Raw genomic sequence first — 16,279 nt, forward strand, 5'->3', positions numbered from 1 at the left:
CACAACTAATGAATCATCGAGCCTTACATCGGAAACCGGGGATGTACTGTATGGTGACTAACATAATATAATAAAAAATCATTAAAAAAAAAGTGAAAAGACAGTAATAGACTAGGGAAAACATTTTATGTATATCAGCCAAAGGATTTGTATCTGGAATATATAAAGAGTTCTTACGACTCAATAAAAGAAAGGCAAACAAGTTTTTAAAAAATGGACTGAAGAGTTGGACAGACAGTTCACCCAAGAAGATACATGAATAATCAATAACTGTTCAACCTCCTTAGTCTTCAGGGAAATGCCACCACATATCCACCAAAATGGCTAAAATTAAAGATTGACAATACCAAGTGCTGGAAAGGATATAAAGCAAATAGAACTCTCATACATGGATGGTGGTAATAAAAATATGCTCTAGCCACTTTGAAAATGGTTTGATAGTTTCTTATAAAGTTAGACATATACTTGCCATATAATCCAGAATTACACTCCTAGGCAATTTGCCCATAAGAAATTTAAAAATATGTCCATACAAAGACTTGTCCATGAATGTTCATAGCAGCTTTATTCATAATAGCCCCAAAATATAAACAACACAATTGTCCATGAACATGAGTAAACAAATTATTACATATTCATTCAATAAAATACTCAGCAATAAAAAGGAGCACACAACATATGCATGCAAAAACATGGAAGAATCTCAAGAAGGATCTTTGTCCAAGGAGTGCATACTGTGTGATTCCATGTATATACAATTTTAGAAAATGCAAACTAGTCTATACTGAAAGGAAACAAATCTTTTTACCTGGGTTGGAGGTGGAAAGGGGAAAATGCATGCAAAGGGGCACTAGGGAATTTTTGGGATGATGGAAGTGTTCTGTGTCTTGTTGGCAGGAGTTACACTGGTTCGAAACTCACTGAGCTGTATACTTTAAATGAATGCAGTTTATTGTATATAAACTATACTTCAATAAAGCATGAGAAACATTAGGCATGCCAATGCAATGCTAAGGTGCGGTAGAACACAGAGGTGATAAAATATTACTATACCCTAGGTTTCACAATTGAAAATGAAATGATGCACATCATTTTCAATAAAGATAGAAGTTTGTTTTCTTTATGCTGCCCCCTCCTCATTCACCCATCCAACACATATTTATTGAGCTTTTATGTGCCTGGCATTTGACTCAATGTTGGGAGTACAAAGGCAGGCAAACAATCTTCACATGGTTCCTGACCTCACAAAGCCTTCAGTTCATTGAGGGAGGTGGTACGGCCAGCTATGAGTTTATGAGGATGACTTCTGTGAACAGAAGAATATGAGATGTCAGTGAAGTACATTTGCTTGGTGACCACTTCCTGCAGCAAGTAACATCTAAGTTCATATCTAAAGAGTGAGGTTTACTTAACCAAAATAAAGCTAATTGTCACCCCAGAAATTCTCCCTTTCAGAAGGGACACAGAATGGACAGTGACATTCAATATGTTCATGTATATAAGCTTGGAATTAATGCTTCCCCAACTAATCAATTTTTTCAAAAAGTTTTTCAAAGTAGGGTTTTTAAATTTATGCTTTTAGTTTAATACTTTTAGTATTAAAGTATCCATGCTTTTCATTTAATATTTATTTTTTTTATTTATCCATGCTTTTAGTTTAATACCAAAAATACATACAGGTGTTCATCAAACCCTGGTAGTTTTATGAGTGAAATCCTTATGAAGTTTTTACAGTATAGCTTGTTATACTAATCAGAGTTTACATTTTAAACCTTATTTTAGGTAGTGTAATTATAGATTCACACATTATTTTTTTAAAGATTTTATTTATTTATTTGACAGAAAGACAGCCAGCGAGAGAGGGAACACAGGCAGGGGGAGTGGGAGAGGAAGAAGCAGGCTCATAGCGGAGGAGCCTGATGTGGGGCTTGATTCCAGAACGCCGGGATCATGCCCTGAGCCGAAGGCAGACGCTTAACCGCTGTGCCACCCCGGCGCCCCTCACACATTATTTGTACAAAATAATCTGATGCAATTAATTATACTGTCAAATCAGAAAAAAGAGGAATAGTCTACATATGAGATTTAGTAAAAGGTAACCTTGCCAAATCTACTTCCCACTCTAAAAGAGAGTAGAGGTAATTCTTAATGAAGAGTGTTATGCCCACCTTAAGAGTGTTTGGAAACCTTTGGGATGGTTTGGCGGTTGGCATATTTATTGGGAGAGCTATGTGCAACCAGAGGTTAGGGTCAGGGGTGCTAAATTCTTTTTGATGGTTGGGACAACTTCCCACGTACAAAAATTACTCTGGCCCCCAATGCTAATAGCATCCCCATTGAGAAGTACCATTAGAAGGTCTCCAGTGGCCTTTCCAGCTCTAAAAGTTTGTTGGTGGCTTTTATTCATTCATCTGAAATGGCATTGCTTTAACAAGAAGACAAAATCAGCCAACTCACCATCTGTTATGATTAATTTTATGTATCAATCTGGCTAGGCTACGGTGCTGAGATATATGGTCAAACAAAATTCTGGATGCTTGTGTAAGGGTGTTTTGGATGACATTAACATTTAAATAAGTGGACTTTGGATAAAGGAGATTGCCCACCACAATGTGGGTGGGCCTCAACCAATCACTTGAAGGCCTGGATGGAACAAAAGATTTTCCTTCATGAAGTGACAGGGAATTCTACCAACAGTTGGCCTTTGAACTTGAACTGCAGGCTTTAAATTTTCCAGTCTCCATGATTGATTTAAATGCCCCCCCACCTGCCTTTCTGTATATATATATATTGGTTTTGTTTCTCTAGAGAACCTTAACTAATACAGCATCCTTATTCTTTTTTTTCTTTAATATTTTTATTTATTTATTTGAGAGAGAGAGAGAGATTGAGAGAACAAGTGGGAGGAGGGGCAGAGAGAGAAGCAGACTCCCTGCAGAGCAGGTAGCCCCACACAGGACTAGATCCCTGGACCCTGGGACCGTAACCTGAGTCTAAGGCAGATGCTTAACTGACTGAGCCACCCAGGCGCCCCTACAGTATCCTTATTCGTGGGCCTAAGATTTACAAAATGTAGAATGGAAAAACAAAGTTATCCACATCACCACATTTGCCATATTATCACATTTACCCTGGAGATGGCTAGCCATGGTTTCATTAATGCACATCTTAAATCTCAACTATTCCAAGTATTTGAGTTTTAGAATGCCCCTAAGCTTTTTACTGAGCGTCTTTCCTCTGCACATTTAAACTAAGGTGCATTTTGAGGAGTTCTTTAACCTCATGTGCACATAAGTCCTATGTTTCTGATTCCATCACAATCTCGTCTCGCAGTCTTCCCCTCTGAGCCTTCTGGATGCTTGAGCTTAGTCCACCAAGTCTTTGTTCTAAGAACCAGAAGTCACCTTTGTTCCACTGAAGAAATAACATAAAATAAGAACCCAAGTTGGAGTAAATTCAGAAGGTACAATTTCTAATTTAGTTCCTATTCCCTTTTTAAAGGCATTTATTTTTACTCCTATTCATTTGGAAAAAACTGCTGTGTACCTTAAACCTATTCAACATTCTCTCTCAGACACTTTTAAATATATACATCTCTTCAAACCAAAAGCACCAAGTAATTTCGTATAAAGTATATTTGCATTAAGTATATTTCTTTCCGTGCCTCGGTTATATGTACCAATGGCAGATTAGTGTCAAGTTCAGGGAATCCAAGCGTAACCTGTTTTAGAGGGCTTTTTTTGTTTTGTTTTTTGTTTCCCGTTAAGTGCCTCATGTTGTTTTGCAAAGTCCATGTAATTTAATCTATCTAATTATCCTTTCGACAGAAAAACATCCCTGATGTTGCCTTATTCCAACAAAAACAGCACTATCTGATCCAACAAACTAATGCTCCTGAGACATCATACAATAACAAACCAATATGAACATGGGAAAAAGGAAAACCAAATACTCACAAAGAGAATTAGAAATGCAGTTTTGCCCTTCAAAGCGCTAACCTCACATTTCTTTTAAACATCAGATCTCAGGACTGTGAGGGCTGACTTTAACTTGTAGGTAATGGTGAATTTTTTAAGCTTGATTAACAATTTTTCAGACAATTTAAAGGTTACAAATGTTAAAAACAAAACAAAACAAAACAAAACCACACTCCCCTTTCTCTGGCTTTGACAGCTCAAGTTTTATTTTAGAATTGCACATTTATCTGTAATATTCCAGACTCTAAGATAATGACAGTTAATCAACCCGGCAATAACTGTCATCTATTTTTCAGAGAATTAAGCACACACCATGAACCATGCACCAGACAAAACGTGGTCTTCGAACAGCAGTGTACATAATGCTTCAAATCAAAAAGATAGAGAGGTGTTCTTTCAGGGAATGAATAAGAATTGGGCTATTTAAAATAAATTTCATTTATCTGATTGCTTTTTAAAATAAAATAACCTTTTTCTCTTAACCTCAAAGTAATGTATGCTTACTACCAAAAGTACAGAGAAATGGAAAGAAAGAAATAAAGAATATACTCAGGTCCATCCACCCGATGATAAACGTGTTGACGACACAGTAGGAAGCCATATGGCACAGGGCTGAAGAATTCAGTACACACCGCTAGGCTGGGTGCGTTCACACCTAACTCCACCACTTACCACCTCTGTGCTGAGCTAGTAATTTCATTTCTCCATCTCATCTTGCTCATCTGTAAAATAGAGGAGCAAGGATGTTAAGAAGATTAAATGAAATATATCCTGCAGTGTGTCTTGTATATAGCAAGCCTCCGATGAATGTTAATTATTAGTTCAACTCTCCAGATTTTTTTTTGTCTTTTTGTTTTCAAATAGGGACATCGTTGTGGTTTTTATTTTATTTTATTTTATTTTGTGTGTGTGTGAGAGAAACAGAGAGAGAGAGAGAGAGAGAGGGAGAGAGCGCGCATACGCACACGAGTGGGGGGGAGGGGCAGAGGGAGAGGGAGAAGCAAATTCCCACTGAGCGGGAGCCCAATGTGGGACTCGATCTCAGGACCCTGAGATCATGACCTGAGCCGAAGGCAGACGCTTAACCTCTTGAGCCACCCAGGCGCCTGGAACATTGCTGGTTTTCATTTACATTTGAAAAGGGCACTGAGAGTCTCAGAAGATAGTCACTTATAATCATAATTATCTTTCTCTTCATTCTTTTTTTTCAAAATTGTATAAGGGGAAAATTGCATATAAAATGACACTATTTTTAAAATCAAGGCTCATGGTTTTTAAAGCAAGAGCAATCTTTTATTTCAAAAATCAAAATTAATTTATCATTCAGCAATTTTCCATGCAATAGTGTTTCAAGGTCTTCCACAATATTGTCTTATTTAATGCTAACACAAAACTCTTTGGAAAGAACAAGACATTAAAATTATCTCCATTTTTTGAGCTAACTCTTCCCGTACACTAATAATAGACCATTGTCATTTGCATTTGCCCTTGAAGACTATATTTAGATTTGGGGAGAAATAAAATTACATGTCTATCTGCTCAATGCTTAAAGCTAAAATTCCACCTGCTTCTCCTCCTATGTTCCCTATCTTATTTAGAGATACCACCATCCAGGAAGTCAGCCAGACTCTAAACCTGAGTCATGCTATGCCTCTCTCTCTTCACCCTCACATTCCATGAATTACTGAGTCCTGTTGGTTATATTTCTTTTTTTTTTTTTAAGATTTTATTTATTTATTTATTTATTTGAAAGAGAGTAAGAGAGAACCTGCATGCCGGGATGGCGGCGATGGTGGGGGTTGGAGGGGCTGAGGGAGAGGCATAAGCAGGCTTCATGCTAAGTGAGGAGCCCAACGTGGGACTCGATCCCACAACCCTGAGATCATGCTGAAACCAAGAGTCAGACGCTCAACTGACTGAGCCATCCAGGCACCCTGGTTATATTTCTTAAATACCTCTGGAAACAACCCCTTACTTTCAATCCACCTTCATTGGCACTGCCTTATTCCAGGTATGCAGTGTTGCAAACGCCTTGGAACTCACCTCCCTGCCTCCAGTTTTACTCCCTGATGTCTGCCAAAGAGAAAACTCACCCATTACTTCCAGACCAATGGCATAAGGCTTTTCATGATCCAGCCCCTTCCAAATGAACAAGACACCTATTTATAACCCATATACCCAAGTATTAAAGTGATGCTGTGGAATATTCCTCTCCAGTGACTAAAATTCAAATGTCTACTCTTTAGGGCACTTTCTTCCTATTATCAAGGACACCAGAAAGGTGAAGTGGCAATCATAAGGTAGTACTTAGTGAGCAAAAGCACCGTATAATCACTAGGGAAGTTACATGCAGGCTATAACTGATCCCAATAAACTTTCCCTTGTCCACAACAGAGTGTGCTTTTCTAGTGTTTGGAATACAGCATTTGCATCCACTGGATTATCTCTGCCTCTCAGACTTCATTAGGGAAACACTAACAAAAATTTATTTTCCAAGCTAATTCCCACCTCTCCATGAAGACTTCTCATATTTCTACCCAGTTAAAATTATTTACTGTCCTACCGGTCCTATCATAGTACTGTATTCTGTGTTGAATATTTCTACTATAGGACTTGTTAGTATTTTTAGCACTAAAATGATTTACGAAGGTTGCTTTCTTCTAGAAAGCTGCAGGTGTTAGTGACTAAAAGAACCAACACTTGCGTCAACCAGATCTGGGTTTGAATTCTGATTCCTTCACTTACTCATTGAACGGCCTTTGTCTAGTCCCTTAACTTTCCTGGACTAGACAGTTGCCTTATCCATAAAATGTAGACGAGATGGTCCTAGATTCATAGAGTTATTGAGAGGATTAAACGTCAAGCTACATGGAAAGTACTCTGCACAGTATTGGACACGTGGAAAACACTCAATAAAGTAGATCTTACTGATCATCTTTGCATTCGGTGTGGCAGTGAGGAATCCCATGTCTGGGATACGACCTGTTATACAGCCTTGCTTTTATTCTTAGTGGTTTATCTACTTTGGAAACCAAGAGTATTTTCTCTTTTAAAATATTTTGTCCATTATTTAGTGAGCAGACTTTCTCAGACATCTAGAAATACCCATGTGGCTTACCTCAGTCTCCCCTACCAGACTATAAGTTACCAGAGGAGAGGCATGAGGTTTTAATTATTTTTGAATCCCCAGCATATAGAAAATGGCTGGCAAACAGCAGGTACTTAAAGGAAATGTTTATTGAATGAATAGATAAACTTCTAGAAACTATTTATGAGACATTTCTGATTTTATCTTCTAGACTGGTGGTTCTCAAAGTGTGCTCTCTAAATCAGCAGTGTGGACATCACATTGATTTTGTTAGAAATGCTCATGGAGTTCTATGTCTTGATTGGATGTAGATTACAGGAGTGTATGCCTATGTCAAACTCATAAATCGGGGGGTGCCTGGGTGGCTCAGTGGATTAAGCATCTGACTCTTGATCTCAGCTCAGGTCTTGATCTCAGGGTCATGAGTTCAAATCCCATGTTGGAACCTACTTAAAACAAAACAAAACAAAACCTCATCAAACTATACACTTAAGACCAATGCATTTCACTGTATGTAAATAAGATACCAACAAAAAATTAAAATAAAGTATTGCCAGTTTCATTCCTTCTGTGTAAGTCTTATCAGAAGGAGTGTTTTGTTTTGTTTTGTTTTGTTTTTGCATAGCAATCTTAAGATGTCTACAAAAGGTCCTGTGTGATCTGATCTCCCACCTACTTTTCTAGACTTAACTGTTACCACTGCTCCTATCATTTTTCAGTCCTTCACCAACAATGACCTTTCAGTTTCCTAAAGGCATATATTCCTATCTTGCCCAGGGCCTTTGCACATGCTGTTATCACTCCCTAGGAATATTTCTCTTTCTTCCCTTTCACCTGTTTAACTCCCTTTCTTCTTTCAGCTCTCATTCTTCTGTCTGTTCCTCAAAGAAATCCTCTCAAATCTCACTTTATTATATATGTCTGCGGAAACTTTTGTAGGGCTGCTGGGTACACTTGTGCAGGTTGTTCATCTAAATAAGGGTTCCCACCTGAAATGATAGTAGATGAAATCCAATTTGTGCTCCACTCACAAAGCTTTGCATATGGAGCAGGGTTGTGTCAGTCTGGAAGGGCTGCCTTTTTCTAATTCATCAGAGGCATAGTCTGCTTGCTAAAGTAAGCTATGCCTCCTCTGGGTTGTTTCTGTCTATGGGGACACCTTTTTAAAAATAGCACATGGGTACTATATGGGCTACCAGCTGCCCTGGCCTTATACTTCCCCTTCATAGTACTTATCACAGCCGTAATTTTACAATTATCTGTGTGATTATTTGGTTAATGTTTGTTTCCCCCACTAGACAGTAAGCTCTGTGACAATAAGAAAGTGTCTGGTCTTGCTTATTATCAGGTTTTCCCAACACCTAGAATAGTGACTGACACACAGTGGGTAATCAGTAAATGTCTATTAAATGCATGTGACATTTGGTGGGGAGGTTAGATAATGTTTATTTTTCATTTTAAATTATATGCTTACTTAAATTACAAAGTAATACAGGCTTACTATAAGAAATTCAAACAACAGAGAAGTGTATAAAGACAAAAATGAAACTCTTACCCCATCAGTCCTATTTTTCAGGTATAACTCCTGTTAATGTTTGACATGCATTCTTTAAGATTTTCTTCTAAGCATATATAATCAAAATCATTCTTTTTTCTTATTTTTTTTAAATATTTTATTTATTTATTCGACAGAGATAGAGACAGCCAGCGAGAGAGGGAACACAAGCAGGGGGAGTGGGAGAGGAAGAGGCAGGCTCATAGCGGAGGAGCCTGATGTGGGGCTCGATCCCATAACGCCAGGATCACTCCCTGAGCCGAAGGCAGACGCTTAACCGCTGTGCCACCCAGGCGCCCCCTTTTTTCTTATTTTTTAAGTGAAAATGTAACCCCACTCTACTTATTGTTCTATGACTTGCTTTTTTCACATTTTCATCAATAGTTGGATTTTTTAATATCATTTTAAAATTTATTTTATTATTATTTTTTAAAGTAGGCTCCACACCCAGCATGGAGCCCAACACAGGGCTTGAACTCACTACCCTGAGATCAAGACCTGAGCTGAGAACAAGTCGGATGCTTAACTGACTAAGCCACCCAGGCATCCCAGTAGCATCATTTTTTTTTTAACTAGAAAAATAATAATGTTATTTTGTTTGGGGGAATAAAAATGATCCTTTGGGAGAGAACAAAATGCATGTATGATCTGAGTGGCCCGGTGAAAAGAGGCACGGGACAGAAACTTCCTATGCGTAGGTCACCATAATGGCGAATACAGGTGGGGACCCAGACCTGCCCAGTCACCTCAGGAAGCTGATGTGTCTTGTTCTCCCTAAATCTTCAAACCCAAAGAGGGACTGCTAAAGCCTTGCCTGGGGGTAGGAAGGCCCAGACACTGGGCTCTGGGCTGCCCCCAGAGATGCCTTCCCTGTACCAGTACAGACGCCCAGGGAGCAGGTTCCCCGGGGTCAAGCAGGACAAGACCACGAAAGGCTACCCCCCTGTTGTTTGGGAGGCCACCTGCTACATGCCAGCAACCACCCTTCCCCTGGGTTGCTGCAATCCCTCATGAAAAGCACCCAAGTTCCTTTTTCTTTTCCTCCCCTGGTTCTTTCAATTGTCAGATTCCTGGAGAAGGGGCTCTGTGAGGGGTCAGAAATGCTGCTGGAACCTCCTTAGAGCCCTGCAAGAAGGGCCCGGTGGTTCTTCTTGCCCCTGAGTGCTGGAGAGAAGCCAAAAAACTTGTCACTGTGTCTGCCCTGCAAGGCAAGAAGAGGGGTCTGGCCATAGAGACCCATGCACCTGGGAGCCAGAGCAGAGCTGTGGGAGAGCCCTTTACTTCCTACTGAGAGAACTATGAAGAAACTGAGCAAGAGGGCGCCTGGGTGGCTCAGTCACTTAAGCGTTTACCTTCAGTTCAGGTCATGACCCCAGGGTCCTGGGATCGAGTCCTGAATCAGGCTCCCTGCTCAGCAGGGAGTCTGCTTCTCCCTCTGCCTCTGCCCTCCCCCTACTTATGTGTTCTTTCTAACGTGCTCTCTCTCACAAAAAAAGAAAAGGACAGGAAAGAAACTGAGCAAGAAAGTAGAGCCCCTTGCTCACGCAGATCACTGCACGGTATTCCAAGCTGTCCTGTCCCCGCACAGCAGAGCACACCTGGAGGTGGTGACTTGTCCGGTGGTTCTGGCCTGGGGCTGCTTCCACAGGCTCACTGTCCTGTCCTGTCCTCTAGGAAGTTCTTTGAAAAATTCAGTCATGCAGGAAATTGTAAAATGGAAGGAAGGTACAAAAAAAAATATCAATGACTCATAACCCTATTACCCTAAGATGGCTTCTGAGTATTTCATGTATCTCTTCCATTGTCTATACCGATGTGTACATATTTTTAAGAGGATTAGGGCCAAAGTCTATACGGTGTTGAAATATGCTTTTTTTTTTTTAAGTCAGTTTCCTGTGGGGGTTTTTTCAATACGCTTTTTAAATGACAGCATAAATAATATTAAACGATCCCATGTATTATGCCAGGTACTGTACTAGGGGCATTAAATATATTATGAAGTAGATATTACTACTATCTTATTTCAGAGATGAAGTAACCAAGTCTTGGAGATGTTCAGTTTCGATCCCAGGCCCCATGGGTTCCACAGGTCAGGTGCTGAGCTGGCACCCTGCCTCTTGGGCTCCTGCTCCCATCTGCACTCCCTCCAGCCATCTTTACGGAACACTCCTAGCTTTCCAGCTGCTCTGCTTTGCTTACTAGAGCCTTTACTGCTCCCTTCAGGGAACATCCCTGAAATGCAGGTGCTAGAGACAAAGGAGCCACAGTCTGCTGGAAGAGCCAATGAGTGAAGATTGCACAAGGGGCCAGAGATCAGAGTACTAATCTGAGGGTGAATTATCCTAATTTAATGCCTGTATCGAATAATCCTTTCTACTCCAAGCATTTCGTACCTTTCTTCAAGACACAGACCCATGGAAGCTAGAAAAAATTGCCTCAAATCATGCAGCAGCTCAGCAGGAGCTGCATTCACCCTTCCCCAACAACCCACTAAGTACTGTGATCCCTCTGTCAGGGGCTGGGGCGCAGGCCCCAGCTAAGGCAGTTCATTCATTTCACAGGCCTCTGGAGATGTCACAGAGATTGAAAGATGGCCACCTCTCCACTTGGGTTGTTATTCAGAAGTGGAAAACTCTGACCTCTGTCTACGTCAGAGGTCAGCAGACTTTTTCAGTGAAAGGCCAGGTATCAAATATTTCAGGCTTTGAGGACCATATAGCTTCTGTCAGTTCTGCTGTTGTGGCACAAAAGAAGCCATAAATAATATGTAACAGGCATGGCTGTGTTCCATTAAAATTTTATTTACAAAAACAGGTGGCCATCAAACATTTGACCCATAAGCAGGGTTAGACTGCTGAAGGCCAAGGCCAGCAAAGAGAAAGGAGAGGGAGGGAAGGATCCCCCCAAAGGGCCAGAGGGGAAATCCCTCACCCTTTCAGGCAAGGGCAGTCCAGCTGGTTCCCCCTGGGGCTTCAGATCCTCTCTGAGGTGTAACCTCAGCCAGAGGTTGTCAATTCCCCAAGGAGTACTAGAATTGGTTCACAAAGGGAAAGTCCTGAGAAATTTCTGGAGAATCCAGGGAGCGCAGTGGCCAGCAAAGGCTCCCCACGAAATGCAGGGTCCACCAAATGGGTAGTGACCCCGCCAGGTGGAGGCCAGCGGCTCAGGTGGTGAAAGAATTCACCTGAACAAAGGTGATAGAAGTTTACTGAATACACTGCAAGGGGACAGTGGGCAGGACAGGAAAGGGGAGACTGTCTGCCAGGTGGTGGGGGGCTGTAGTGAAGGGGGAAAGGTGAAGAGGTATGGGAACCTATGGAATTTTCCTTTTTGGTATCTGTGCCCAGGTGTAAGTAACCCATTGGTCAGCTAGGGCTTATGGTTATTTTGAGGTGGGTTGCCCAGTGGGCCTATTTGTATTCAGCCTGGTGGTCACTGTGGGCCCTTTTACCTTACTCAGGTTTCCATTGCTCAAGTTGGTTGCCTAAAAGCAGCCTCTACAAGCTGTAAATTGTCAACCTCTGCTTTTATGGTTTAAGTCTTCCCTAAAAACACCAAGATTTGGATATTGGGTAAATTACAACTTACACGCAAATCACATAAATTTTAGAGTGTAAGTTTATTTCTGAGGGGTTGACCTGTTTTTCTTTAGTCGTGTAGGAACACAATCTTTCAACTATTAATCTAAAATCTTGGAGAAGTGCAGGGAAATCAGAGAATGTTTTGCCTTATATTGTTGTTGGTCAGTATTACTAACAGATGAAAGGGGAAATATTTTACAGATCCATAGCAACCAGAAAAGAGGATGAATCAGGCTGAGGGAAAGAAAACATTAGGAAAATCAAAAAAAGAGTGTGAGGAAGAAAAAATGATATTAATATAACTAGGCAGCTCCATTTGGCCTCACTTAACCAACTGAGGCAATGGGCAGCTTATCCAAACCAGAAAACGAGGGGACTCAACAGCTCTTATTCATAATAATAGGGCATCTCCTTTCAGAGGCTTTAATTGAGGCAAAGATATTAAGCTCACATACATTTGGGACATTTGGAGGGAAGAATGCCAGGTAAGCTATTGATGAGAAGCTTAATTGCAGTCTAGGAATATCTCACACCTGGGGACATGCTCCACACTCCTCACTCCATCTTCCTGACTTCCTTCATTCACCTGCAAAGCTGGGATGAGGTAGCAAAACCCCATCTACCTCCTGGATCTAGAAAGAGAGCGTGCCGTGTGCTATTGGGCATGGGTATGCTGAGGCTGCTAACACACCCAAAAGAGAAGAGGGGTCCCCTCCTTCCGCTGGAGAGCTTTAGAAGAGGCGTGCTGGGTACAAGATTACAGAGTCACCCAAGGTCCCGAGGATTAGAATGGCAGGGCTAAGTGTTACCAAAAAAAAAAAAAAAAAAAATGGCAGGGCTGACAATAATCCATGACTCTGATGGCTATACTCCAGCACCAGCACCCTCTTGGGAAGAGCTAGTCTGAAAATGCAGGCAGAAAGTCTGTATGAGACATTTTTTAATGCTGGAAGAATATCAGGCTTTTTGAAGGCAGGGACTGTGTCTTATTTTTCCCTTTTTAATCCCCACCCCCCCACACAATTACCATAATGCTTTGCACATAAATGACATTCAGTAAATTCCTCCTGATTGATTTTAAAGTGTTCAAAGAAGCCATATGATGTTCTGTTCATAGAAAACTGGATCTGCAAGCATGATTACACAGTGCCTGAGTGATGATGAACAGCTGCTATTTATGAAGCAGAAGAGACAAAAAAATGTTGAATGAATGAGAAATAGACTTCAACTGAAAATGGGAAGGATTTAATTTAGCTTTTGAAACTCATTTCCTGATTTGAAGCTTACATGATACTAGAAGACGATAGGAAGGAAGGCTGTAAAGTTTCTTTTCTTTATAAATAAATGATCTTTGAAAATAAATCAACCCTTTATTTGAAGGCTAAGGGGTATTTCTGACTAGTGTTTTCCATAGTCTAATGAGACAGATTTTTTTTAATAGGATTTTTGAAAAAAGAGAGAGGGAAGCAAACCATAAGAGATTCTTAATGATAGAGAACAAACTGAGGGGTTGATGGTGGGAGTTGGGTGGGTGATGAGGTAATCAGGTGATGGGCGTTAAGGAGGGCACTTGTGATGAGCACTGGGTGTTATTTGTTAAGTAATGAATCACTAAATTCTGCTCCTGAAACCAGTATTACACTATATGTTAACTAATTAGAATTTAAATAAAAATTTGGAAGAAAAAAAGGATTTTTGGCATGTGGGGCATAACTTTACAGAAAAGTTGCACAGATAGCTTGTTGGCGCGCTGTTTTAATCTGATTAACCCTCCGTGCGCTTGTTATCCAATCAGGTTTTTCTCATCTATCCAATGGGAAAGGGTGGAAGGCTCCTTCCACACAGGGGAGAGTAAACGATTGTTTTGAAAGATGAATGGGCCCTACAATAGATGGGAGATACGTGACAGTTTGTGACAAAGTCTGTCTGGGTGTGGTGTGACTTCCAATCCTCTTCTAAGAGTCAATCTTCTCTGGTTGATGAAACTCCTGGGGAGGGGATTTATGACAGTTGAGCTCCTTTTGGAGGATCCATCTTTAGGCAGATAAGAGGAGTTCACGGAAAGCCTTTTGTTCAAGTGACTGTAGCTCAAAATAACCAATATACCAAAGAAGCATATTGTGGGTGTTATGTCCTAAACTCCTTCACCCCCAACTCTGCTCCTTGATTATAAATCCCCACTTGTCCTTGCTGCATTTCACAGTTGAGCCCTATCTCTTTCCTTTTGGCAACAGTCTTATTTTGTTTGTTTTGGGGGATTTTTTTTGGCAATAGTCTTGATACCTATTACAATAGTCCTAAATAAAGTTTCTTACTATTTTAACAAGAATAATTTTTTAACATTGGTAATAATGAACATTAACTAATTTCCATTTATTATCCCTGTCGCATCAGAAAAAAAATTTAACTATTCCTCCAAGTTTTAATAAATTCTTTAAAAACATTCTTGCTTTGTTACAGATAACGTGCATGCTTAGAGGCATTTTCCTTCCACGTGTGTCCTTTATTCAAATGTTCGACAACTTCCCTAATTTTATGACCAGAATTTGACTCCCACTTTCTAGCTCCCACTGATCCCAGATACAGAGTAATTTCGGTTGGAAATGCTTTAGTTGACTATCCTTTAATTGTAGAGCAAAATTTCACAACCTTCTCAACAAACAGGGGAAGTTTGTCTCTGCACATGAATGTATCATACTAAGCACATCTTACTCTCTCAGTGGCTGACTCCATACCAATCTCATCGCTTTCTTACCAACTAAGAAATGTGTGGCACGTTAGAAGAGTTCAATAAATAACTGCAATGATTATTATTAAGATCTGAACTTTTTTTCAGCTTCCTTATTTTTCCTGAGTCTGCATCGCAAAGACCTCTAATTCTGCCCTGCCTTTGACTTACCTTCCTTTTTTCATTCTCCACTGAGTTCTCTCCTGGTTTCCAAAGGAAAAGTGACTTGCAATCTGCAGATAATGAAACTGATATTCTCCCTCTTAAGGCATCATGCAGAATTCAAGTACACAAGAATTTTATGGATGGGGCACTCTATACAGGTTATCCATTGGGTGAAGAGGCCTAACAGAGAAAAAATTTGTATTACCTAGTGGGTGCTCAAGAAATGTCAGGTCCCTTCCAATTTCCTCATTTTCACAGATGAGGACAATGAAGTCCAGGAAGATAAGTAATCACAACCAAGATCTACCAAAAAGGGGGTGAGTGTCTGGCTTTATTTGTCATGGTTCTCCTTGTCCTGCTGATTTATGTGACTTAATGAACCGTCTAACAAATCCATAAAGTTCTCCAATATTACTTGACATCTGTCAAGCACACAGATATAGTAACATTTAACAGAGACAAACATTTTGGTGAAGTGTAACAGTTTTGTTGCCTTTCCCTAAAATTTTATTGTATCTGGTATGTCCCCAAATTCTGTCCGTTGTTTAAGTTTCACAGTCTTAGACATAGCTGGAGATAACCACTGACTTTTAGGCCTTGGCTTCGTTCAGGGCCTTGACAATTTTTTAACAGTTAAAAAGAGCACTTAAGGCCGTAACTCGGAGTCTAGAATCCTAACTGCAGGATATTCCTAACTTAAACGATACTCAATATTGGCGCAATTGGGTGAGAATAACCATTGACTGAAATAAATATTCAGCAGATTAAATATTCATCACGAATTCAGAACGTCCAGACACTAGGACTTGGTCGTGCTTTGAAATCCATCCCGGGCTACGGAAACCCGGTGGAAGACTACCTGGTTCAGCAAACAGGCTTTCGAAGAGGAGGGGCCCGAGGAGGCGGGTCTGGACAACCCAGCGCGAGAATACGCCCCAGCGCATGCGCACGTCTTAGCTGGTAACTTCCATTTCCTAGATAGGGGAGGCAAGTGAGAGGCACTCTACAGTTTTCGAATTCCTATTCACAACGAAACACTAGATCTTCAACAGTTCCATTATTAATGTGAGAGTGTTGTCCTCCGAGTTCAAGATTAAGGACACTTGGCATACGCCACTAAAGCAAGAGGTGACTTCTCGTATCTTCCCCCATTCCCTGGAACATCGGTGGTCTAGTCCATTCCAC

The 16,279-nt window shown here is 40.5% G+C and overlaps 1 long non-coding RNA gene across 1 annotated transcript; it reads right to left on the reverse strand.

Annotated features, from left to right (window-relative positions):
• Positions 1–1,175: 1,175 nt before the first annotated feature.
• Positions 1,176–16,088, reverse strand: LOC123803831 (uncharacterized). The gene is made up of 4 exons (XR_006782984.2): positions 15,954–16,088; positions 15,101–15,274; positions 4,650–4,699; positions 1,176–1,306 (listed from the first exon to the last, which is right to left on the reverse strand). It is a non-coding gene; the product is annotated as an uncharacterized LOC123803831 (long non-coding RNA).
• Positions 16,089–16,279: the final 191 nt, after the last annotated feature.

Source organism: Ursus americanus, chromosome 16 (assembly GCF_024610735.1).
Source record: "Ursus americanus isolate L20-20 chromosome 16, mUrsAme1.1.p, whole genome shotgun sequence".
Lineage (NCBI taxonomy): Eukaryota > Metazoa > Chordata > Mammalia > Carnivora > Ursidae > Ursus > Ursus americanus.